General features: G+C 42.0%; 1 protein-coding gene across 5 annotated transcripts in view; it reads right to left on the minus strand.

The window, feature by feature from the left end:
• Nucleotides 1-27,014, minus strand: part of DLGAP1 (DLG associated protein 1) — a 389,361-nt gene that overhangs the window by 260,633 nt on the left and 101,714 nt on the right. The window contains exon 1 of one of the 5 annotated variants that reach the window (XM_072152145.1): nucleotides 26,279-26,429. The exons of the other annotated variants lie outside the window; for them this stretch is intronic. The gene's annotated coding sequence lies outside the window, so the exon portion shown is untranslated. Of the gene's footprint in view, nucleotides 1-26,278; nucleotides 26,430-27,014 lie in introns of those variants that run through there. 5 annotated transcript variants of the gene reach the window in all.

Consider the following 27,014-nt stretch of genomic DNA (forward strand, 5'->3'; position numbering starts at 1 on the left):
TAGCATGTGACTGATTATGTGCTTACTACATCATTCAAGTTCCTCATGCTGCCAGAGATGCAGCAGAAAAAAAGCTAAGGGCTGGGACAGGGTAAGAAGAAGAGTTGTGTGTGTATTGCAGAGCTGTGTGTGTGTTTCTCTGTATAGCAGTGCGCAGTCAGTCTTCCTATGTGTGTGCATAGCAGAGCCCCGTGTATATAGCAATGCCCAGTCAGTGTGTGTGTGTTTGTTTGTGTGTGCAAAGCAGTGCCCAGTGTATATAGCAGATTCCGGTGTGTAAAGTAGCACCTAGTGTGTTCCTATACATATGTATGTATAGCAGTGCTGAGTGCATTCCTATTTCTGTTTGTGTGTGCGTATAGCAAAACTGTATGTGAATGAGTGGATGTAGCAGAGCTGTATGTGCAAATGTATGGATGTAGCAAAGCTGTGTATGTTGTGCTAGTGTGCAACCAACAGGGATATTTTAATTGGTGTAAAATATGTTTCCTTTTTTGGATGACTAAATGTTGGGTGCATCTTATAGTCCAAAAAATATGGTAGATTCGCTCCTCTCTAATAAACATGTATAAAACTATTTTATTAGGTGGCATTCACATCTGCATTGCCAGTTTTCATGTTGTTAGCTCATAAAACGAGAAAACAATATGATAGACACCGCTGACTTAGAACAGAGAATGTTGGTACTATCTTGGTGTCCATCATGTTACGGGAAGAATGCTGCATGATAACTTAATAACAAATATGACCGAATCTATAAAGAGCTCTCCAAATAGATCCTCTTGTGCATTATTTCACCAAATAATTGTAATTTTAGCTTTAGCCTTATAAATGAAGATAAAGATCCAGTTATTAAAAGAATCAGCATTTCACAAGAACTAGATAGCATAGAATATATCTATCACACAGACCTTTTCACTACACATAAATTATTTAGCTCTTCTTTCCTCCCCTTTAAGTGAAATTATATATCACTCAGACACATTAGGAAACACCAGTGACTAATGTGACAGCTGATTCCAGTAAATATGATATGAGGCAGCTATTACTAACAACACTGTCTGCATTCACTGAAAAGAAGACAGTGCAGGATGATCATATAGCAAGTCATGGCATTTGTAAAGTTTCTTGTCTTGCACTCCATTATCTGCAGACATATGGATGGTATAATTATATGGGTCTCAAATGTCTATTGTTTTAATGATTCAAAGTACATTCAAAGATAAGGAATTGGGATTTTAAGATAAGAGACTAGCAAAATCATGATTTCATACAACCCAAACAAAAACCACAAATGAATAGTCATGAGTTAAAGTCATTCCACGACTGGAAATGTATTGTCAATAAAATGCAGTTTAAAAACTAAAACGAGTAAGGAAAAGGTCAGTAGTAAAGGCATGACCGCACCGTGTAAGGGGTTAACAGCTGCGATTCGGCAGCCGGTGCCAGAAGCAAGACATAGTACTATGTCATGATGCGGCAAGTCCCTGCTGCCCGTGACGTACTACTACGTCAAATGTCGGGAAGGGGTTAAACCAGTATATTCAATTGGGGGTGTAGCCCTTTGCGACTTTCCTTCCTTCTAAAATAAACTTATAAGATTCTACTGAGCCAGAAAGCCTCTGGGGGGTGTTACCAGTGCCGCTCCATGCTGTAGCGTCACAGGCTGTTACACAGAGCAGGAGCACTTCCCGCTCTCACTGTGTGCTGTAACTTCCGCTGCTGCAGTGAGATTACAGCAGGCAAAGGTAGAGGGGAAGTGCTGAGGAGGGGTGGAGGAGAGACTGAGACAGTGTAAAGGCCCATGATTCTGCAACATGGAGGGGTTCTGGGTGTATTTGTCACATGATAAGCAGTGCTTGGTCTTCTTCGCACATACTGCTTAAAATTAACATCAAAAATGTCAATCTTTGTCTCATCAGAAGAGAATATCTTATTTCCCATAGTCTGGAAGTCTGTCATGTGTTTTATTGCAAATTATGCAGGCTTTCAAATGTCTTCCGTCACAAGTATTGACACACTGGGATCACCTAGAAAACAAACTTATAATTAGCAGCATGGAGCGTGGGAACAAGATGTCCGGAACTCTAGGCTGCAAATTATGCACAACCTCGCCAACTCCCTCTCCCTTTTGCATGACATCACCTCCCTCTCCCAGTATGGGAGGTGGCAAGGGCGTGCATAATTAACAGCCTGATATCTTGTTCCTGAGCTTTCCTTTAAATATGAGTGTCTCAGAAAAGGGTCTGAATACGTATAACCATGAGATATTTCAGTTTTTCTCGCTTAATAAATTTGCAAAAATATCTACATTTCTGTTTGTTTCTGTTAAAATGGGGTGCAGAATGTACATCACTGAGCAAAAAATCTTTGAGCAGAACTTTTTTTTAATCTTACCAAGATGCTGCAAATGAACACAAAAAATTTAAAGGGGTCGGAATACACCCACTGTATTTTCTCTTTATTCTTTATAAATTTAACAGAAAAAATTACAAGAACATAGGACATTATAGATCGCATCTAAAAATTTGATCTTATATTATATACAATTTATGATTCTAATGGGGACTTTGTCAGAACTCGCAAATTGTTCTGATGGGATCTGGTTTCAGGTTTCTTGCTGGAAAACCACACCCAGTGCTGCCTGTGATTGACAGCTCCATTTCTGATCCTGGGAAAGCTGGGCATGTCTCTGTAATTGTTTTGCCTGCAGCTGCGGTTTGAGTAATGGACGGCTGAGCCAGTGAGTGCTGGAGGTAGTGTCCTTTACTGCATTATATTCTGCCCAGCCCTTCAATGGGTGCTGATTATTGCAGTCTATGTATCAAGTGCTCTTGCCATTGCGTTTCTTGCTATTCTGTGTATTGACTTCTGCTTTGCCTACCGACCGTTCTATTGCTATTCGATTCTGTACATTTGCCGCCATCTTGGTTTTGACCCGGTTTGTTTGACTCCGATTGTCTGTCTGTATATGTTGTTTGTCCCTCAGTATTGTTTACCTCTTAGTGTGACCTTACTTTTCTGTCTGTCTCGTGTTGGTTTCTGTTACCAGTGTAAACACTGTCCTATACCTGTATACTGGTTACCTGTCCGCTCCACCATCCAGGAGCTGCCAGACAAAGTAAGTCTTCACTGTCATCTTGTAGGGTCACTCAGGGACCATCAGTTAGGTTCCTGATAGTGGGTTTGCCCTTGCCAAGGCAGTTTATCTGCTTTAGCCAGGGCCTTAGCCCGCAGGGACGTCGCAGGGTGAGTTCGCCACCACTGTCCTAGTCTGACAGTCCTATTTTGCGCCGAACTTATTACTTTGATTGGACACAATTGTGTGATAAAAGCCTGAAGAAAAGTGCACCAATCTGGTCTCTGAGCGGATCCTTAAAACAGACAAGATTAAGAGTGTGTGTGCCACTATTGAACTATCAGACGCAAACTTCATATGAGTGAGGTAAACTACACGAAGGCAGTTTTCACCACTTTTCATATATTTGGGCTAATGTGTATTAAATGAAGACACTACTTTGCAGAGGTACATAGCCAATGTGCACTTACTACCCAAAGTCAAGAATAAAATCTTAGAAGTGCTCAAGCTGTGACCTACAAAACCATTTTTTTCCTCGTTAGTCAATCTTTGCACAGTCTCCCATAGTACATGTGCAACACACCTTTGGACCCCACTGATAAACTATTATGTTGCTCAGTAGGATACCAGCCCAGTCTGGAAGCACCAAACCCATTACAGCAATTACATAGTTACATTGGCATCTATCTTACCACCACCCCATAGTCACATGATCCCTTATAGTGGACTACACTTAAATGATCACTGAAACAGCCTCGAGATAAATAATCTAATCTAGAACTTAATGTAAAGCCTTTATATAGTAACAACAAACTTAAAAACTATTGTTATGACACCAACCAGACAAGACTAGGCTCGTTGTACAAACGTTGCCTTGTAAGCAAAGATCCCTCTATAAAAATTACTGCTCCATATGAGTCAAATGACCGTGAAATATGGAGATTTGGTGACATGGTAGGATTTCCTTATCTCTAACCTATTCACTCAGGTTCCTTTTTACCCTTGACAAAGCTTTATGGAGACATACAGGATGTAATTGTAGTCAGTGTTTTCCCTAATGGAAAGAAGAAGGGAGACCAAGTATGGATGTGAATAATCTCTACTAAACACATAAAGTCAGTATATACACATATATATTAGATAGTACCAATATGATTACAAGCCCCCCCCCCCCCCCCCCGCTAACATTTTCTATTGCTTCATGGGATCAGAACCACAAAATGAGTCCATATAATCTTTCTTAAATCATAAGATTTATTTTTATTTTACCTTAATTCTGTTTTTGTCCTTTTTCCGAAAATGCAAATAGTTTTTTATTTTTGAATTTTTTGAGTACCTTTGTTGATCATCAAGATTGTGACCTCTTTAGTAAAATAAAAGTCTTTCAGCATGATGATTCTATTTCATAGGTTAATTCTATTTGTGTCATTATCACAGTGTCCCTACCCCCTCATTGGGTGTTGTCTCCTTTAATTATCAAATATTGCCAAACTGAAGGAATTTTGAATACTGTTCAATCCATAGTAACCATTTTATGCTTAATGGAAGAACATTATATTTTTGTGTTTATCTTAAGTGTCAAGGTAAAAAAAAGCCCAAAATGCCTTAACAGTTACTTGAATTAAGCAGCAGGCTGAATATAAATAAGTTGCATCTACTTTCCTGAAATAAATTATAAGATGCAAATATCCTTTGGTTAAGAAGTAGGCATTTTATAGGAATTTATGGTTAAGTAATAGTTATCCCTTGTAGAGGAAGACCAATGAATATACTGCTCATATTTCAAAGCAGCTTGCAAATGAAATACTCAACTACAGCCAACTTTTCCGATTCTTTATCCTCAGGCTGTCGCTGACAGTTTTGGTCCATTAATGTTATCATCTGCAGGATTGCATGTCCGCCAATGCCACCCACTAACAAGCAATCTGTAGAAATGAATGGCCACAATGGAAAAAATATTGTTTGCAGCTCATTATTATAATTGAACAACGCCATTTGATGTTTTCTTTGAAAGGTACAAGATTTTGCCCTGGCACTTCATGGAATGAGGTATTGGCGTTCTAATGGAATATTTACAATAAAAAATTATATTTCTTCATTAAAAGATTACTGCTGAGCCATAATATTATCACAATAATAATCAGGTCACTCCATTTTGGGTGGTGATTGTTATGCAGAGTCAGGGAATGGACTGCTAACACAGACAGAGACAACAGGCTTAAACCCCCTTCTTAGCTTACCCAAAGTGGTAAGTAAACAACTGGTCAATGTGTTCCCTTCCAAGTGCAAACTTGGAGATAAAACAAACAAGACAAAACAAATAGACAGGAATCGTCACCAATTAAGGATAAAAACGAAGAGGACAAAGCAGTAGAAAATCACAGGCAATTGGATAGTCAAGAATACAGGAAAGGGTCAAAGATAACAGATTATAGAATGACAGAGTCTACTATAACAGGCAAAGTGAAGTAGTCCACAGAACAATTTGTAAGATGTCAGAGCCCCGATCTCGAAGATGATTGGATCAGATTGGATGATTGGATTGGATGAGTGAACCAGAGCAGATGGGTGTGATACCAATCAATTAAGGATACTAGCAAGTTTTATACCGGTGTTCAGTTTAGTAAAGGGATTTAGGTAAGTGGGAAAGCGAAATTGAAAGTAAATGTACTAAAAACATATATATTTTAGTACATTGTCTATTAATTTTATCACATTTATCACGTTTTATCAAGTTATGCTTTATTTTGCCCACTTTCCCATTTACCTAAATCCCTTTATTAACCAGAATAAAATTGGGCAAGATTACCAAGATTACCAATTCCACTTTGTGAGCATATATATATATATATATATATATATATATATATATATATACACACACATACACACCAATGTTCAGTGTTCATCAAGAACATGTTCAACATGGACAAACTGAAACACAATTACACTATAATTAGAGATGAGCGAACATGCTCGTCCGAGCTTGATGCTCGGTCGAGCATTAGGGTACTCGAAACTGCTCGTTGCTCGGACGAATACTTCGCCCGCTCGAGAAAATGGCAGCTCCCGCCGTTTTGCTTTTTGGCGGCCAGAAACAGAGCCAATCACAAGCCAGGAGACTCTGCACTCCACCCAGCATGACGTGGTACCCTTACACGTCGATAGCAGTGGTTGGCTGGCCAGATCAGGTGACCCTGGGATAGACTAGCCGCTGCCCGCGCTGCTCGGATCATTCTGTGTCTGGATGCCGCTAGGGAGAGAGCTGCTGCTGGTCAGGGAAAGCGTTAGGGTGTTCTATTAGCTTACTGTTAGGCAGGAGTGATTCTCAAAGAACCCAACAGCCCTTCTTAGGGCTACAATAACGTTCTACTTTTTTTATTTTAATTTGCATCTAGTACCATTTTGTGAGGAATTAGCAGGGGGACTTGCTACCGTTGTGTTTAGCTCTTAGTGGCACACATATCCATAGCAAAGACCGAAGTGGGAAAATTTAGTAGGGGTTGGATTTCAATTAGGCACTAACTCAGTGTCATCTCATCTGGCATAGTAGTGTGCTTTGATACTTGGCTAGAAAATAGCCATAGGAGAATACAAAGAGCTTACTTACGCATACAGTAGCGTTCTATATATTTGATTTCTGGTTGATCTGCTGGTGGCTGTACTTTCTGCAGTGCATGTACTAGCCAATTCTGAGCAATTTGTAGTGAGACTTGCGACCGCTGTGTTCTGCGCTTAGTGACGCACATATCCATAGCAAAGACCGAAGTGGGAAAATTTAGTAGGGGTTGGATTTCAATTAGGCACTAACTCAGTGTCATCTCATCTGGCATAGTAGTGTGCTTTGATACTTGGCTAGAAAATAGCCATAGGAGAATACAAAGAGCTTACTTACGCATACAGTAGCGTTCTATATATTTGATTTCTGGTTGATCTGCTGGTGGCTGTACTTTCTGCAGTGCATGTACTAGCCAATTCTGAGCAATTTGTAGTGAGACTTGCGACCGCTGTGTTCTGCGCTTAGTGACGCACATATCCATAGCAAAGACCGAAGTGGGAAAATTTAGTAGGGGTTGGATTTCAATTAGGCACTAACTCAGTGTCATCTCATCTGGCATAGTAGTGTGCTTTGATACTTGGCTAGAAAATAGCCATAGGAGAATACAAAGAGCTTACTTACGCATACAGTAGCGTTCTATATATTTGATTTCTGGTTGATCTGCTGGTGGCTGTACTTTCTGCAGTGCATGTACTAGCCAATTCTGAGCAATTTGTAGTGAGACTTGCGACCGCTGTGTTCTGCGCTTAGTGACGCACATATCCATAGCAAAGACCGAAGTGGGAAAATTTAGTAGGGGTTGGATTTCAATTAGGCACTAACTCAGTGTCATCTCATCTGGCATAGTAGTGTGCTTTGATACTTGGCTAGAAAATAGCCATAGGAGAATACAAAGAGCTTACTTACGCATACAGTAGCGTTCTATATATTTGATTTCTGGTTGATCTGCTGGTGGCTGTACTTTCTGCAGTGCATGTACTAGCCAATTCTGAGCAATTTGTAGTGAGACTTGCGACCGCTGTGTTCTGCGCTTAGTGACGCACATATCCATAGCAAAGACCGAAGTGGGAAAATTTAGTAGGGGTTGGATTTCAATTAGGCACTAACTCAGTGTCATCTCATCTGGCATAGTAGTGTGCTTTGATACTTGGCTAGAAAATAGCCATAGGAGAATACAAAGAGCTTACTTACGCATACAGTAGCGTTCTATATATTTGATTTCTGGTTGATCTGCTGGTGGCTGTACTTTCTGCAGTGCATGTACTAGCCAATTCTGAGCAATTTGTAGTGAGACTTGCGACCGCTGTGTTCTGCGCTTAGTGACGCACATATCCATAGCAAAGACCGAAGTGGGAAAATTTAGTAGGGGTTGGATTTCAATTAGGCACTAACTCAGTGTCATCTCATCTGGCATAGTAGTGTGCTTTGATACTTGGCTAGAAAATAGCCATAGGAGAATACAAAGAGCTTACTTACGCATACAGTAGCGTTCTATATATTTGATTTCTGGTTGATCTGCTGGTGGCTGTACTTTCTGCAGTGCATGTACTAGCCAATTCTGAGCAATTTGTAGTGAGACTTGCGACCGCTGTGTTCTGCGCTTAGTGACGCACATATCCATAGCAAAGACCGAAGTGGGAAAATTTAGTAGGGGTTGGATTTCAATTAGGCACTAACTCAGTGTCATCTCATCTGGCATAGTAGTGTGCTTTGATACTTGGCTAGAAAATAGCCATAGGAGAATACAAAGAGCTTACTTACGCATACAGTAGCGTTCTATATATTTGATTTCTGGTTGATCTGCTGGTGGCTGTACTTTCTGCAGTGCATGTACTAGCCAATTCTGAGCAATTTGTAGTGAGACTTGCGACCGCTGTGTTCTGCGCTTAGTGACGCACATATCCATAGCAAAGACCGAAGTGGGAAAATTTAGTAGGGGTTGGATTTCAATTAGGCACTAACTCAGTGTCATCTCATCTGGCATAGTAGTGTGCTTTGATACTTGGCTAGAAAATAGCCATAGCAATAGGATAGCATTGTTTGGTTTTAAAAACTCAAAAAAAAACAAAAAACACAAAAAAAAAAAAAAAACACAAAAAAAACAAAAAAAAGTAAAAAAAAAAATAAAGTTATAACTCTCATTTTAAAAATGTTTAACCCGAGGGCTAGGGGTAGAGGACGAGGGCGGGGACGTGGGCGTCCAACTACTGCAGGGGTCAGAGGCCGTGGTCCTGGGCGGGGTGAGACACCACCTGCTGATGAGGGAGCAGGGGAACGCCGCAGAGCTACACTCCCTAGGTTCATGTCTGAAGTTACTGGGACTCGTGGTAGAGCACTGTTGAGGCCAGAACAGTGCGAACAGGTGATGTCGTGGATTGCTGACAATGCTTCGAGCAATTTGTCCACCACCAGTCAGTCTTCCACGCAGTCCACCCATGTCACCGAAATCGCCACTCCTCCAGCTCCTGCACCTCAGCCTCCTCCCCCCCAGTCTGCCCCCTCCCAGGAAAATTTGGCATTTGAACCGGCATACTCTGAGGAACTGTTTTCTGGACCCTTCCCACAGTCACAAACCACTTGTCCGGTTGCTGCTGAGCAATTTTCCGATGCCCAGGTTTTCCAACAGTCACAGTCTGTGGGTGATGATGACCTTCTTGACGTAGTGGAAGTGTGTAAAGAGGTGTCCGACGATGAGGAGACACGGTTGTCAGACAGTGGGGAAGTTGTTGTCAGGGCAGGAAGTCCGAGGGGGGAGCAGACTGAGGGATCGGAGGATGATGAGGTGACAGACCCAAGCTGGGTTGAGAGGCCGGGTGAACACAGTGCTTCTGAGACGGAGGAGAGTCCTCGACCAGAACAGGTTGGAAGAGGCAGTGGTGGGGCCAGACGGAGAGGCAGGGCCAGAGCTGGTGCATCAGCGCCAAATGTGTCAACTAGTGAAGCTCCCGTGGCGAGGGCTCCTGCGGCGAGGGCTAGATCTTCAGAAGTCTGGAGGTTCTTTAAGGAAACACCGGATGACCGACGGACTGTGGTGTGCAACATTTGCCAAACCAGGCTCAGCAGGGGTTCCACCACTACTAGCTTAACTACCACCAGTATGCGCAGGCATATGAATGCTAAACACCCCACTCAGTGGCAACAAGCCCGTTCACCTCCGGCCGTGCACACCACTGCTCCTTCCCCTGTGTCAGCTGCTAGTCAGCCCCCTGCCCAGGACCCTGCCACAAAAACCCCATCGTCGCCTCCACGATCCTCCACAGCATCCACCAGCGTTCAGCTCTCCATACCCCAGACGCTGGAGCGGAAACGCAAATATAGTGCAACCCACCTGCACGCCCAAGCCCTTAATGTGCACATCTCCAGATTGCTTAGCCTGGAGATGCTGCCCTATAGGCTAGTAGAGACCGAGGCCTTTCGCAACCTCATGGCGGCGGCCGCCCCTCGGTATTCGGTCCCCAGCCGCCACTACTTTTCCCGATGTGCCGTCCCAGCCCTGCACCAGCACGTGTCAGACAACATCATCCGTGCCCTGACCAACGCCGTTTCTGACAAGGTCCACCTGACCACGGACACGTGGACGAGTGCTGCCGGGCAGGGCCACTATATATCGCTGACGGCACATTGGGTTAACTTGGTGGAGGCTGGGACCGAGTCTGACACTGGGGCTGCTCATATACTGCCGACGCCGAGGATTGCGGGGCCTACCTCGGTCCAGGTGTTTCAGGCCTACTATGCCTCCTCCTCCTCCCACCCCTCCTCCACCTCCTCCTCCGAACTACCATCCGTGGGCACGGCGCCATCAGTCGGTAGCTCTAGGCACAGCAGCAGTGCCGTCGCTAAGCGACAGCAGGCGGTGCTCAAACTGCTGAGCCTAGGCGACAAAAGGCACACCGCCCAAGAGCTATTACAGGGCATCACGGCGCAGACTGATCTGTGGCTGGCACCGCTGAACCTCAAGCCGGGAATGGTTGTGTGTGACAACGGCCGTAACCTGGTGGCGGCTCTGCAACTCGGCAGACTGACACATGTGCCATGCCTGGCCCATGTGTTAAATCTGATAGTTCAGCGTTTCCTCAAGACATACCCCAATCTGTCTGATTTGCTCACGAAGGTGCGCCGCATCTGTGCGCATTTCAGGAAGTCCAGCCCAGATGCTGCCACTCTCAGGGCAGCGCAGCGCCGCCTCCAACTGCCCGGTCACCGACTGTTGTGCGACGTGCCCACGAGGTGGAATTCAACACTGACCATGTTATCCAGAGTTTACCAGCAGCGCAGAGCGATTGTAGACTGCCAGATGTCAACTTCCACCAGAACTGGTAGTCAGGTCAGTCAGCTTCCTCAAGTCTACAATGAGGAGTGGACGTGGATGTCTGATATCTGTCAGGTGCTGAGTAACTTTGAGGAGTCAACACAGATGGTCAGTGGCGATGCCGCCATCATCAGCCTCACCATCCCGCTGCTTGGCCTGTTGAAAAACTCTCTGGTCAGCATGAAGTCGGAAGCTTTGCGCTCGTCACAAGAGACAGGGGAAGAATATTCCCTTGTTGATAGCCAAAGCACCCTCAGGTCTGTTTCTCAGCGCATATCGGAGGAGGTGGAGGTGGAGGAGGATGAGGAGGAAGAGGAGGAGAATGTTGGTGAGACACAAGAGGGGACCATTGTTGAGTCCTTTACTGTTCAGCGTGTATGGGCAGAAGAAGAGGAGTTGGAGGAGTTGGAGGAGGAGGAAATGGACAGTCAGGCCAGTGAGGGGAGTGAATTCTTACGCGTTGGTACTCTGGCGCATATGGCAGATTTCATGCTAGGCTGCATATCCCGTGACCCTCGCGTTCAAAGAATTTATTCCAGCACCGATTACTGGGTGTTCACTCTCCTGGACCCACGGTACAAGCAAAATCTTTCCACTCTCATCCCTGCAGAGGAAAGGAGTGTGAGAATGCATGAATACCAGCAGGCCCTGGTGCACAAGCTGAAACAGTATTTCCCTTCTGACAGCGCTAGCGGCAGAGTGCGTAGTTCTGCGGGACAAGTAGCGAGGGAGAGTAGGCGAGCAGGCAGCTTGTCCAGCACTGGCAAGGGTACGCTTTACAAGGCTTTTGCCAGCTTTATGTCACCCCAGCAAGACACTGTCACCTGTCCCCAGTCTCGGCAGAGTAGGGCTGATCTTTACAGAAAGATGGTGAGGGAGTACGTAGCTGACCATACCATCGTCCTAAATGATCACACAGCTCCCTACAACTACTGGGTTTCAAAGCTGGACATGTGGCACGAACTGGCGCTGTACGCCTTGGAGGTTCTTGCCTGCCCTGCCGCTAGCGTCTTGTCCGAGCGGGTTTTCAGTGCAGCTGGTGGCATCATCACCGATAAGCGTACACGCCTGTCGACTGACAGCGCTGACAGGCTGACGCTTATTAAAATGAATAAAGGCTGGATTTCTCAGAATTTCCAATCTCCACCAGGTGAAGGAAGCTCAACCTGAATAATTGATCCACTCCTCCTCCTCCTCATTTTCCTCCTTCTCCTCCTCTTTGTACAGTAAAGCAGAGGAAAATGGCTATTTTTTGACAGGGCCCACTGGCTCTTGCTATAGTACTTCATGCATTTAATTTTTCTGGAGGGCCACCTACCCGGTCCTCTGTTTGAAACAATTTTTGTGAGTGCCACATACAGGCACTCAATCTATTCCATTTTACTGCAGGGCCACCTACCTGCTCCTCTGGTTTGAAACATTTTTGGGACTGCCACATACAGGCACTCAATCTATTCCATTTTACTGGAGGGCCACCTACCTGCTCCTCTGGTTTGAAAAATGTTTGGGACTGCCACATACAGGCACTATCCAAATTAAATTGTCTCCATAGCAGCCTCCACACGTTGTCTCCATTGCTACCTCCAAAAGTCGTCCATATAGCTGCCTCCATACATCGTCCCTTTATCAAACGAGGTGTGTCAGGCAGAAATTTGGGTTGTTTTCATGGATTCCACATCAAAGTTGTTAACTTTGTCGCCACCCTGCTGTGTTATCCACAAAATATACTGGCAAACTTTTACCATTTAGGGATATTATTTCAGCGCTTCTTGTGCATCTGTTTACATTCCCCTCACCCGGCATATCCTAAACTTATAAGAACGCTACTACACTTGATCTTATACAAAAGGTTCTTAGAAGTGCTGTTTGGGGAGTAGCCTAGAGACAGGGGCTTGAATTGGCGAAAGCTCGCCTGGCAGCGGAGCGCCAGCTCCATGCGCATCATGCGCTTCTTGCGCATCTGTTTACATTCCCCTCACCCGCCATATCCTAAACTTATAAGAACGCTACTACACTTGATCTTATACAAAAGGTTCTTAGAAGTGCTGTTTGGGGAGTAGCCTAGTGGCAGCGGAGCGCCAGCTCCATGCGCATCATGCGCTTCTTGCGCATCTGTTTACATTCCCCTCACCCGCCATATCCCAAACTTATAAGAACGCTACTACACTTAACTTGGTGCAGGCTGGGACCGAGTCTGACCCTGGGGCTGGTCATATACTGCCGACGCAGAGAATTGCGGGGCCTACCTCGGTCCAGGTCTCAAAGGCCTACTATACCTCCTCCCACCCCTCCTCCACCTCCTCCTCCTCCGAATTACCATCCGTGGGCATGGCGCCATCAGTCGGTAGCTCTAGGCACAGCAGCAGTGCCGTCGCTAAGCGACAGCAGGCGGTGCTGAAACTGCTGAGCCTAGGCGATAAAAGGCACACCGCCCAAGAGCTATTACAGGGCATTCCACATCAAAGTTGTTAACTTTGTCGCCACCCTGCTGTGTAATCCCCAAAATATACTTGCAAACTTTTACCATTTAGGGATATTATTTCAGCGCTTCTTGCGCATCTGTTTACATTCCCCTCACCCGCCATATCCTAAACTTATAAGAACGCTACTACACTTGATCTTATACAAAAGGTTCTTAGAAGTGCTGTTTGGGGAGTAGCCTAGAGACAGGGGCTTGGATTGGCAAAAGCTCGCCTGGCTGCAGAGCGCCAGCTCCATCCCAAGATCCAACTAACATAGTTGCAGCACCTTTAATCTACTACTAGTTCACTGCCTCCATAATAATAATAATAATAATCTTTATTTATATAGCGCCATCATATTCCGTAGCGCTTTACAAATCATAGGAAACAAATACAAATGTATTGTAACAGAGCACAACATTTGTATGGAACAACAGGAGTGAGGTCCCTGCTCGCCAGAGCTTACGGTTTATGAAGATGATGGGGTAACACGAGGTAAAAGAATATTTAACGGTCAAGCCATTCTTCTTAGGGAATAGAACAAAATATAATAAATGGAATTGCTGTCGCTTGAACCACTCAGCCGTCATCTTATATACCAGGTCCAGGGTGAATGGGACTGCAGAGAAGTCTGGTGCCTGTTGGTTGCTGGATAACAGATGGGAGGACGACACAGGACGGGTTAGTAGAAGAGTTAAAACTTCATGCAGTTAATGAGTGTTATAGGCTTGCCTAAAGAAATGGGTTTTAAGAGCACGTTTGAAACTTTGGAGGTTAGGTATTAGTCTGATAGTCCAGGGCAGAGCATTCCATAGAATTGGTGCAGCTCTAGAGAAGTCTTGGAGACGCGAGTGGGAGGTCCGCACTAGGGTAGAGGTTAATCTAAGATCACTGGCGGATCTAAGAGCACGGGTTGGGCGATAGACTGAGATAAGAGAGGAGAGGTAGGGGGGTGCAGCATTATACAGAGCTTTATGGATGAGGGTTATTATTATTTTAAACTGTATTCGAAAGGAGACTGGCAGCCAGTGCAGCGACTGGCATGAACTGTAAGCATACATGGTCCCCTTATCAAACGAGCTGTGTCAGGCAGAATTTTGGGTTGTTTTCATGGCTTCCATGTTAACTTTGTCGCCACCCTGCTGTGTAATCCACAAAATATACTGGCAAACTTTTATCATGTACCGATATTATTTGAGCGCTTCTTGCTCACCTCCTTTGGTTCCTCTCTGACACCCATTGGTTTGAAGCCTGAGTCCAATTAGGGTATGTCGCCATGCCACTCTCTAGCCTGCTGCCGCTGCCTCTGCCTCTGCATGCCGTCCCCTATAGTGTCAGGGTCAATTATTGGATGTTTTACATGCTATCTAGCTTCATTCTGTCACTCTGTCATGGCCATGCTGTTGCCCATAATTTCGGCATAATGGTGCGATTAAGCAGCCTCAGAGGCATCCATGCATGCTGCCCCTGCTGTTTCCTGTCCATTTCCGTGGTGTTTCCATCCTTTTCTGAGGTTCCCAGGTGTTTGGCCAAGCTTCCCTGTGCAGAGCCTTGGTCCCCTTGAAAAATGCTCGAGTCTCCCATTGACTTCAATGGGGTTCGTTATTCGAGACGAGCACTCGAGCATCGGGAAAAGTTCGCCTCGAATAACGAGTACCCGAGCATTTTAGTGTTCGCTCATCTCTAACTATAATCCATACTCTGTGAGCAGAGAATGATGCCAGCACAGATGTTACATCAGTAAGTGAGCATTTGTAGCACTGAGCCTTTGGTTTTCTTCCATCTTTGCATTGTATTTAATCATATGTTACAGTTCAGTTCAGTTCAGGCAATATAACACTTACATCATCACATCAGACAGTAGGGAATAATACGTTTACAAACGTTTCGACACTCAAGACCTTTTTCGACGTCTGTCTATAGCAGAAATCAGCAGTACAAATAAAACTGTAAGTAAAAGGATCATTTGCGCTGTGCAAGTCTATCACATTATTATCATTTTCCAGAAGAATAGAATTAGTGTCAATGGTGAAGAGCACATACATAGTCTGGCATATGGAGTGGCTTCCCATATGTATCCACAGTACTCTCTGTTCCTTATGATTCAACTATGATTTAATCTTGATACTAAACAGGAAACATGAGAGCACAGACCTCTACATGGAGCCCTGTTAATTGAGCTATTCTAAATCATCAATATGTAGCCATTATGTGCCATGTGGTTGCTTGTGTTTTGTATGTGTTTTTCCAATCTGTCCTCATATGTGAATCATAAAAAGCTGCATCTTGACTGTTACACAGAACAGAGAATGGATTTCCTAAAATAATGCTGAAGATCTACGTCACTGTTGCCAGTGGCATCCTCTGCTCGCTGAATGCCACAGAACTGAATGAGACGGATAAAAGCTGCAGCAGTAGGATGAGGTTTACCGGTACAATATAAAGACTTTCCACATAAAATACATAGATCAGGACCATATTTAGATCAGAGATTTGGTGTCATATACCTTATATTTCCTAAATAGAAAGACAAAACCGTATTTAGTATGTTTTTCTTGTTGGATTAGCCTTCCGTTTCTGCCTGTGTATCTTCCAACCATCTTCTTATGCATTTAACTGTTTATAGGCTTCCCCCTATAATTGTATTATTGTATTACTCCCACACAGTTTGACACAAAATGCTACCTCTGCTGGATCATGAGGGACTTCAACTTCAACCATCAACCCTGATATAGACTTGGGGGTAGAAACCTGCAGGTCCTGCAAAAGTTTGCAGGTTTTTGGCAATAACAAAATTCAATTATCTGTTACAACAAGTCTGGGACCCAACAAAGGAGCGGGACACCCCAGGACCTTATCTTAACCAATAGACCTGACATTATAACAAAATTACAGTCAGAGGTTCACCTGGTTAATAATGACCACAGCATTGTTCATTTTGAAGTATCCTTTCCTAAGGTGGTTGGTAAAGAGAACACAGACACTTTAAACTTCAGCTAAGGAAGGACCTTAATAGCAGAAACTGGGTCACTGTACTCAAAATCCAAAGCCTCGAAAATAATTTTGACATTTTCAAAAATATTCTAAAACAATAAAGTAAAAAAAAAACATATACCATATAGGATGAAGCATAATAGAAACAAAAAAACAATGTGGTAAACTAGTAATATAAGGCAAGCAATAGACAAGAAAGATAAGGGGTTTAAGCTGCTAAACATGTAGGTATCAATGAGGTGTTACAGAATTATAGAGAGAAAATTAAACTCTGTAAAATAACAAATAAAGGCAGCAAAAATAGAAACTGCTAAAAATATTGCATAAGAAGGTAAAAGTAATTCCAAATATATAGAAACTGAAAGTGTGGGCCCTCTGAGGAATAACCTGGGGGTCATGGTGGAGGGAAAGCGCCAATCTACTGAATGTCACCTTCTGAACTGTCTTTACTCATAAAAAATCTCAGTGTAAGACATGATGAGAAATAATGTAAATCCTCTATTAAATGTCAACAGTTTAACCCCAGAAGAAGCGCAGCAATGCTTTAAAACCATTAAAGTAGACAAATCCCCAGGCCCAGATAATATACAACCCTGGGTACTGATGGGATTATGTACAAACCATTATTTTTAATATTTGAAGATTCCTAAGGACTGGTTCTGTTCCACAGGACTGGCATATAGCAAATGGGGTGTCAATATTCAAAAAAGAATCAAAAAGTGATTGCAGAACTATAGACCTGTGAGTTCAATATATTTCAGTTTGTTACAGATGCTATCCTAAAGTATTTCACTGCACATAACATTGCAACCCAGCATCGGTATGGGTTTATAAGGGATTGTTTTACCCTAAAACACACAGACCTCTACATGGAGCCCTGTTAATTGAGCTATTCTAAATCATCAATATGTAGCCATTATGTGCCATGTGGTTGCTTGTGTTTTGTATGTGTTTTTCCAATCTGTCCTCATATGTGAATCATAAAAAGCTGCATCTTGACTGTTACACAGAACAGAGAATGGATTTCCTAAAATAGGGTTTTAAAGTTTCACCATTTTCACATTTACACTAAGCTCGGTAAAGAGGCAGATAGTATAATATTATAGATGTTCGAAAAAAGAAAGAAAAGAGCTGGCACTCACCAAGATAAAAGTTCAGTCTTTATTCCAACATCGAGTTAAAACATAGCTGTGGGAGAGAAGAGTAGAGCAGGAGCCCCCTGGAGGCGATGGCCCGTTTTGCACTTCATGAGCGTTTAATTCTGCACTCGTGAAGCGCGTAATGATGGGAGCCGTTGGATTAAATGCCGACCCGAAAGGGGCTAGCCCGAATTACCTGTGCGCTGGCCCTTTAAATCTGTGAGTACCGCCACACGCGCGCCCTAAGGAGCCGGGATGCACGAGGGGCCTAGTCCGGACGGGAGCAGGAGCGTGGAGAGGTAAGTCTGTGGCCAGGGAAGCGTCAGCGGGCCAGCACCACAGAGAAGGTCACAGGTGCACCCGTGACATGTTTATTGTATTTAGTTTTGAATTGTCGTCATGCATAACATTATGATGGGGTTATCTGTGGCACTTAATTCCTGATTCTTGACAACCTATAGGTGGTTTAGTTTACCAAATGCCTTAGCAGATTCCTTTTAAGATGTGTCTGTAACTGTGGCTTAATAAAGGTATCAGAGCTTTTGATTTTGGTCAGCTTGGTGGGTAAGAGATTGGTATGGCTTTTCACATAGCTTTGGACTATTTCAAGGCTTAAAACCCCACAGTTGGTAAAAAATTCTGAGAAGAAAACAAAAATCTGATTTGGACATGAAAATTAAAAAATAAGAATAGATTGTTCACATGTGTTTTATACTTTCACACTTGGTTAAAGTTATTTACCTTAAAGCAATTTCATTTGAAATGAAGAACAAAACAGAACATTTTCCTAGTTTCCTCATTTAGTAATTTGTCCAGATTGTAGTGAGGTTTAATGTCAATGTGGTCTTGAATCAGGGTCAATTAGCAGTCTGATTAAATCCATTATCCTAAAATATCATGTCAAAACATTGAATTAACTGTCTAGCTCTAAACAAGTAGTAAACACAATAATGTATTTTGGCTTATAGAGAAGACAAATAACCCCCAAAAACGAATATATTTTTCCATAAACTGCCATTAGAAAGCATTGCCCCTAACCCTTCATTGTCCCTCTACATGCCTGTAAACTTAATGGGGTATTCGGGGAATATTAACGTCTGATACAAAAACCCATGATGCTATAAATAAATGAATGTAAAAAAAAAATCAATGTCATTAGTCACAAAATTGAGCTTAAATAGTTTTATTTTATGATTCACAAAATTTTATGGCCTCTATAAAGTATGCAGAGTTATCACCAAGATAACCGCCACTGGAAACTAAAAGTCCTAAGATCCTTTAGTTCTCAGTAACTCCTCCTCCCTCTTATGCTCTGCTCCCACTGATGATCTAAAAGGTTTTCTTGCTCTGTTACCATAGAAATAATGTGTAACTGCCATCCTTGCACATCACCACAAACCTGGTCATACGGATGTACTGCAACCAACCTGCTACAGCCAAACTTAGTGGTGACCACATGACCTCCCCAGGCAGGTGCAGGACATGTGATGGGGACATGTGACCAGCGGCCATCTTCTGTCCTGTGTCTTTTCGGCGCGGAGGAAATTAACACACTGATTAAAGGGCCAGTAGCATTTAAATTCTTCATTACAGTCTAAGTCAGCACCATTTTTCTGCTAAGGGGAGCAAAATGTTAAATAACAACTAATTACATATAAGCTTATATTTTAAGGACCCATTTGTATATAAGTTATGCTGATTCCTGGAATACCCGTTTAAACAATCAGGTCCTAAAGTTGTATACAAATGACCTGAGAGAGATCCAATGAATCATTATCATATTCAGCTGTCCAGCTTATTCATGAGAGGGAGGCAGAGCCACACCCCCCAGTGCTTGACTGACAGCCTGTATAATGATGTGACACTCCTGGTGCTGGCGCCCCGTGCAGCCTGTGTGTATGAGATGTTCCTATACACATGGCTCTAGCCTGTAGCAGTTGTAACACTACTTGTGTAGATGACGTCTATGTCTATAACAGGCAGCAGATAAAACACTAGCAATGCTAGTGAGCAAGGTGGGCAGAGGGGAGGGGTAACAGAGGTGACATCACTGTCCTTCTCCATGTGACTAGCCTCATTTACATACTAAATAAAAGATGATTTTACAATGATAATGTTAATGACTAGATAATGGCTGGGATGGAACCCTTGTGAGCTGCTCCAACAGGTAGTGGTGACAGGACTAATGACAGAGACCTGATGACAGGTGTTATTTAAGTTACAAGCACATTTTTTCGTATAATCTGAATTGTTCTGGCTAAGAATATCAGGAATCATCATCAGATCTAAAGGCTGATTATCTTGTGAGACACATATCATGATATGCCGAGCCAAGAATAAAGGTAAGAAGGGACACATGCAGGTTCCTGAGAGACCTTCCCCTCTAGCAGTCAGACAGTCACACCACTCCCGATACTAGATTCACATGGTGATAATGCCCTCCAGGGTACAAATAGATTAGATAAATAATTGGATTGTGTTCCTATAACATCCATACTGTAGTGGCACACATAGAAATAGCTGTAGGATCATATAGCTGTCATATCAGTACTTCTTTATTATTATTACCTTCATTTTTAAAGATGTGCACACTTGTATAACGGTAGTCACTATTTTACTAATTATATGTGTATAAATAAACTCATTGGCATTCACAGTAAATCACAGAGGTAATAGTTCATCTCCATTCTTAATGAATATACAGACTTGCTGTAAATAAACCCATAGTATCAGTGTTAGAAGAAGGACCATGTTTCCTGGAATCAAAACTACATCAAAAAGCATTGGTCTGCATATACATTGCTAACATTACAGTTCTACATCTGTCAGGCATAAAGTACATGGAATTCAAGACAGGTCAGTAGTGTCACTCTTCACAACCATTGTTATATAACTCATTTATTAATGCTCCAAATCCCCAGCAGCTCTCTCAGAGCTAGCAGCCATGGGCTAAGTGAACCATGTGATTGTTAAGTGAGCTTAGACTCTATTTGTATTTCCCAAACATGCTCTTCAAGATGTGTATATTCTGTATAGCACCTTACATCGCCGAGAAAAACATGCTGTCAAGGATCTAGCACTTTCAACTGTGACATAGTGATTCTACTGTTCTAGCGACCTGTATACACAATTTACATGGAAACCCATTTCTTGTGCACGGCTTTGCATAGTCTCTACTCGTGTCATCTACTGAAATGATATATTTGCATAGTGTGTAGAAAGATTTTCTCAGTCATATGGAAACATCAAATTGTCTTGTGCAGTGCACTACAGCAAAGTAAAATAAAACATTTAGATATGGATCATAGCTCCTGGTGTAAAAGTTAACCTGGGACCTTCTTTTCATGGTGAAACTTCTTTTCTCAGTTGATTCAGTCTTGTGATTGTTACATCACCTACAGCTCAACAGGGCTACAGACTATGCTGCTGGCACCTACTTACCTTCCTCCTCATCCACATTTACACCCATTGGTATTTTCCCTCAGTCTATATACTGTTAATACACCTCAAAGTGACCAACCACTATTACTCTGGTCAAGGTTACCAAGGAAAACTGCCAGGGGAATCCACCATGTCTCCACACTCAACTACCACATACCCTCATACACCAGCCATCTGTACAAACTTTAGGGAAAATTATGAACTGAGGGTAACTACAGAGGAAGTGAGAATGGCCCTGTCTAGCCTTAAAACCAACAGGGCTGATGGCCCAGAAGGAAGTTGTGCACGTCTACTAAAAACATTTTCAATGAGCTATACCATGTGCTGACAGATATTTTCAACTACAGCCTACGCCAGACAACTGTCCCAAAAATCTGGAAACTGTCATGTGTGAGACAACTGCAGAAAACAAAACCCCCAACAAACTATAAGAACTTCCATCCAATTGCACTCACAAACCACGTTTGAAGTTGTTTGAAAAAATACTGCTGTCCCAAATGAGGGAGGCTGTAAAGGTGAGACTCAACCCATTGCAACATATAACAACAAAACGGGCAGACGATACAGCGTTGTACCTGTTCACAGGACCTACTCACATCTGGAACACCAGGGCAATTTCATGATAACTCTTATGATAATTTCAATAACCTTTTTTGACTTCTCCAACACCTTTAACACCATAGATCTGGTACTCATGAGGGATAAAATGACCAACTTACAGCCATACATTGTTAAATGGACATTTCACTACCAAGCGGACAACTCAGACCGATGCCACCTCCAAAAGTTCTCCTATGATATGGTTAAAGTAGGCTGTGTGAAAGATGATGATGTGAAGAACTGCAGGGACATTATCAACTCCTTTATGGTCAGGAGCAAAAACAATAACCCTATCCTTAACTCTGACAAAATGAAGGAAATGATCATTGACCCACATAGGAATAAATCAGTCCCCAGGCCAATCAACATCAACGACCAAACCATTGAAACTTACTTTTAAGTCAAATCTTACAAGTACCTGGATGTAGTAATTGAAAATAAACTAGACTGGACTGAAAACTGTGGCTTGGAGGTAAAAAAGGCTGCATTAAGATCTTACTGCCTTTGGAAACTCAGTCCTTTCAACGTATGCAAAAAATACTGAGAATGTTTTATGAGTCCTCAATTGCGAGCATGTTACTCTTTGCAGTCACCTGCTGGAGGGGCACTATCTAAAGAAGAGATGAGAGTAAATTTGCAAAAATCATCAGTAGGGTCCAAGATATTGTGGGCTCACCACTCTGTAGATTTGAAGAGGTCTGGCTATAGCTACCTTCAGAACTGATAGACATTTCTTTGTGTTAGCCAGAAGTAGACTTTAATGTACTGAAATCAATGTATGTCACAATATGGCACTTCCTGTTAATTATTGCTGTCTGATGGGGCGACAAGGAGGCTTTGCCGTAGCAGCGAGGGGTATGTATCTACTTCTGGCAATGCTCATCAAAATACACTAAATATAACAAGCAGTCCAAAGAAGAATAGCGCAGCACTCACCGGTCATGTTGAGCAAACTTTGTCACTCCCCCTGAAATGTATGCTTTAGGAAATACTTGTCCCCATAATCATAATAGTGCTGAAGCACCTTCCCCTAAACCCTGTATATTCCATCCTTTGTTATTCACCCTGAAATTCTACTGTATGAATAAATTGACAATTGAGTATTACAATTCCCCATGTCAGCTCATCACCATCTATGAGTGGATAGTGTCATTGTATGGAGAAATACATCCCACAACATCGGGATATCATTTCATTCATAAACTTCCAGGAGGAATAGATAGGTAATAAAAATGTTTGACTTATACTATGTTATATAGTTTTATAAATAGATGCTTCAAAATTTTACTTTTAAATTAGAACAAGTATTTATTAAATTGGACATGTCAGTACTGCTGATAGATCCTCTTAAAGTTCACTCAGGGGAATACAAAATATTGCAAACAAAGAATGGTTATTAATGGATGTTCGATAGAATGTACATGGCTCCACTTTGTACAAGAATACATGATTGATTATTAACCACTGATTGTTTATTATTAGGAACATTAGGAAATAAGGAGCTTCTACATGTCTAGACAGCGACATTGATTTTTCAATGCTATGAATACATACTGTTTTATATAAATAAAAGCCACAATGTGTGCCATAATACATGGATGACAAAATGGTCACTAGGTTATATATACTTATATAAAAAACAGAATTGGGATCCTACTTGTTACTGAAATCAGGTGTCTCATTGTTGCGGTTATGTAAATCCTGCCCCTGGCTGTGTAACCCATAAAAATATTTGTGAAAGAATGGGTCATTCACAAACAGACAGAAGGGAAATAAACTAAGAAGATGCTGCTGAATATTACTGTAAGCTGTATTGAGAAACATGGCCGCATACAGCTATTGATGCAGCAAGCTCTCTACAGCAATTTTTAATAAAATGCATTACAAATTACAAACAGCAATTCTCTCCAAAAGGGACTTGCACAAAGCAACACAGTGCAGCCCCGACACAAAACTGGTACAGACACTTTATAAATACATGTACAAGCAGTTTCCAAGTTCTTTTCAGTGCAAATTCAGACAAAACTGGCACAAACGCTTTAAGAAATGTGGGTCAATAGGTTTAAAACTAAATACAAGTAAATGTGTGCAAGTACAAGTAATGACATGTCCAGCCATGCCCCATCATAAAATGTCCACCTGTGCCCCTCACTAATTAAATGTCCAACAGCAGCCATGCCCCCGTCTAATGAAATGTCCAGTCATGCACCCCCAATAATGAATTGCACAGCTGCACCCCCTTATAAGAATAAACTTAGTACTAACAATCCAGCAGTCACCCCAAGCGTCCTCTTATCCTCGGCAGTTACTCTTCTGTTCTTCAGGTTCCCAGCAGCGTGGACTGAGACAGGTCTACGCATGCGCATACGCTATGATGTGATAGCAGTGTCACAGTGTGTGTGCAGTAGAATGCAAAGACATGCCTCTGCCCAACCTGCTAGGAACCTGAAGAGCAGAGGATGTACTAAGTTTATTTTTTTATATACTGACCTTTAAGTAGAGTAAGGATTTTTCAGCAAAAAATTGTGCTTGAGAAAGTTATACTCAAGTATATATTTTTCTGTGCGAAAGATGTAGCCATATAAAGAGCCACTTCTTTTTCACGAGCCATACATTCCCGAACCACGATGGTAGTAGTATACCATAACTACACTTTTTTTCTGTTTCAATAGTTTTCATTGATTTTATCAAGTAAAAGCATAAAATCCAGTACAATTTGTTAAGTACATAGTATTAAACAGCTATTCGCATACATCTACACTTTTTTGCAAAAAGCTACCATAACTAAACTGAATGCATTGCAGTAAAATCCTAGCCGAGGTAAGTATTAGGGCTCATGTGGTCCATGAATAGCAACATTCTTATTTCCCATAGATGAAATGAATGAAAAACAGATATACTGTATTGCAGGAATTTTTTGCATTTAAATACATGAGGGGCATGCATGTAAGATTACAAGTGATTCAGTTATAATAGAAGAACACCAGGCTTTGGCCATACACAAGGTTTCATATGTTTTTTATTATACAGTGTCACGATGCATCTATTTATAACTTTTAGTGTAACATCTTATAACTATAATTACATCACCAAATAAAGTCAAAGAACAATGGTCATTCCAAACTCTGCCACAAACATAGTACTTCATGTAAGGCTCAGCAAACGTATTCTAAAATATTTTCTACATGGTACTAGAGTTCTGTCCAAATCTACTCCACATAGCCTGAAATTTGTTGGAAGTGTTTGCATTTCCAACCATTCTGGACCAAAGTAACCGACTTACATACAACCTCACTGTCCACAAGCTCAACTGTGACCAAGCTGTACTTTTGCCATTTTATACCAACCTCAGTGGCTTTCTCCTAATGGTGGCCTGTACTCTGATCTACAGACTATGGAAGCCTACATGGGTAAACTATGCCCGAAGCACCACAAAATTCTGCATATAAAAGGGAGTTCCAATGCAGAGTCGGACTGTGCACCAGGTTTAATAGAGCAATTCAACAGAATTGTGTTGCACACTCTATGTTAAAGGTGCACCAAAAAAACATTTGGCGCACACTTCCAGAGCAGTGCAGATTGTACCAGATTAATGAAGACCGAAGCCCTCTGCACACTCCACAGGCAAACTGCACATAGTAAAGTTTGCACTTATTTTGATAAAGGTGGTCCACAGTCCACAGCTTTGTATGGTTGAGTTCTTCCCCCCTGCCGCAGAAAAATTGTGCTGTTAAAAAGCATAAGAAAACAGTATATTTCATCCAGTTACCCATGCTTCAGGAATTGGCTGCATCATTGCCATTGGGGTGAATTATGGAGCCATTCTGGACCATGGGCAGTTAGCCTGAGTGTGTTGTCACTGCAACTTCTAGTTGCAAAGAAATCCAGCAATGCAGCTTTTTTTTGTAATGGAAGTTATTGTTCTTGATGGGGCAACATGACTCAATTTACATACTTACATTAAAGAGTTACCGGGGGAACACGGCAGCCATTGGTCATGTAGTATGTAGTCTCCTTTTATTTTATTACATTTCATGTAAAATTACATAAAGTGCGGAAACCGTCAGCTGTAACTATACTTTTTTATACCAAAATACTTTTGCATTTTATTGCATATATTCTAATCACTTAGCTAAAAGGGTTCTTAATCGATAACACGTAGATACAACATCCTACAGGACTGTGAATGCAGCTTAGGATTTTAATGACACCCAGTAATAAAGATAACTATAATTCTGTGAATTTAGGTTCCTGCAGTATTTAATTTTGGAAATTTAGACTGAATATAAGCATCTGAATCCGTCCTAATACAGGCTTCAGCACCACCACCACCACAAAATGGAATGTTACATAGGAGTACACTTACAGATTGCTATATGTGAAGTTTAGGCAGGATGCATTATACAATACATACAGTACATATAATATAGTACCACAAGGTAATAAGCTTTCTTTAAGTTCATGTCTTCAGACCTTATCCAAATAAAATTTAAAAAATGTATCACATGAAGGTACCTGTACTTTCCTATAGATCAACACTGTCTCTTACTATAGTAATGCAAAGGTGCATATAATATAATATGTTATATATTTTCTATGTTATCATCCGTTGTTATCATATAAATCTACGCACTATCTATACCTTCCTGAGACACAATGCACTTTAATAACATCTCCATTGTAAGATTTGCTTACCTTTCATAGGTAAATTCACTCCAGGTGAGCTACTATCTCCTCTCCCATCTCACCTGGAGCTGGAGAAGTAGCCACGCCTGCCTTTCAAATGATGTCAACCTCAAAATAAACATCTTCATCAAATATATGTGAGAGTTAAGCTGGCAGATCATGTTCTACCGGAGCACGCATAAAAAAAATTCCATAGCAACAAAGATGACAGCATGACAACCGCTGTTACTACTGCATAAGCATTAAAAAAATATACCCTCAAAAATACTCCTACACAGGACTGCTATAATGATTTCAGGAAAAGAGATACAGAATATATCATGAGGAATATTTGTATCACCACTAAATGGAAACTGAACTCCTAAATGCCAGAGAATGGATGGTTAATTGACAGTCTGATGTAGTAGAGCTACAGTACTATGACTACCACTATAAGTATACCACCGACTACCACTACTACTGATACCACCGACTACCACTACTACTGACACCACATGACTACCACTATAAGCATACCACCGATTACCACTACTACTGATACCACATGATTACCACTATAAGCATACCACCGACTACCACTACTACTGATACCACCGACTACCACTAATACTCATACCACCGACTACCACTAACACTGATACCACCTGACTACCACTACTACTGATACCACATGACTACCACTAGAAGCATGTCACCTACTACCACTAATACTGATACTACCGACTACCACTAATACTGATACCAC

The sequence above is a fragment of the Engystomops pustulosus genome, chromosome 5 (genome assembly GCF_040894005.1).
Source record: "Engystomops pustulosus chromosome 5, aEngPut4.maternal, whole genome shotgun sequence".
NCBI lineage: Eukaryota > Metazoa > Chordata > Amphibia > Anura > Leptodactylidae > Engystomops > Engystomops pustulosus.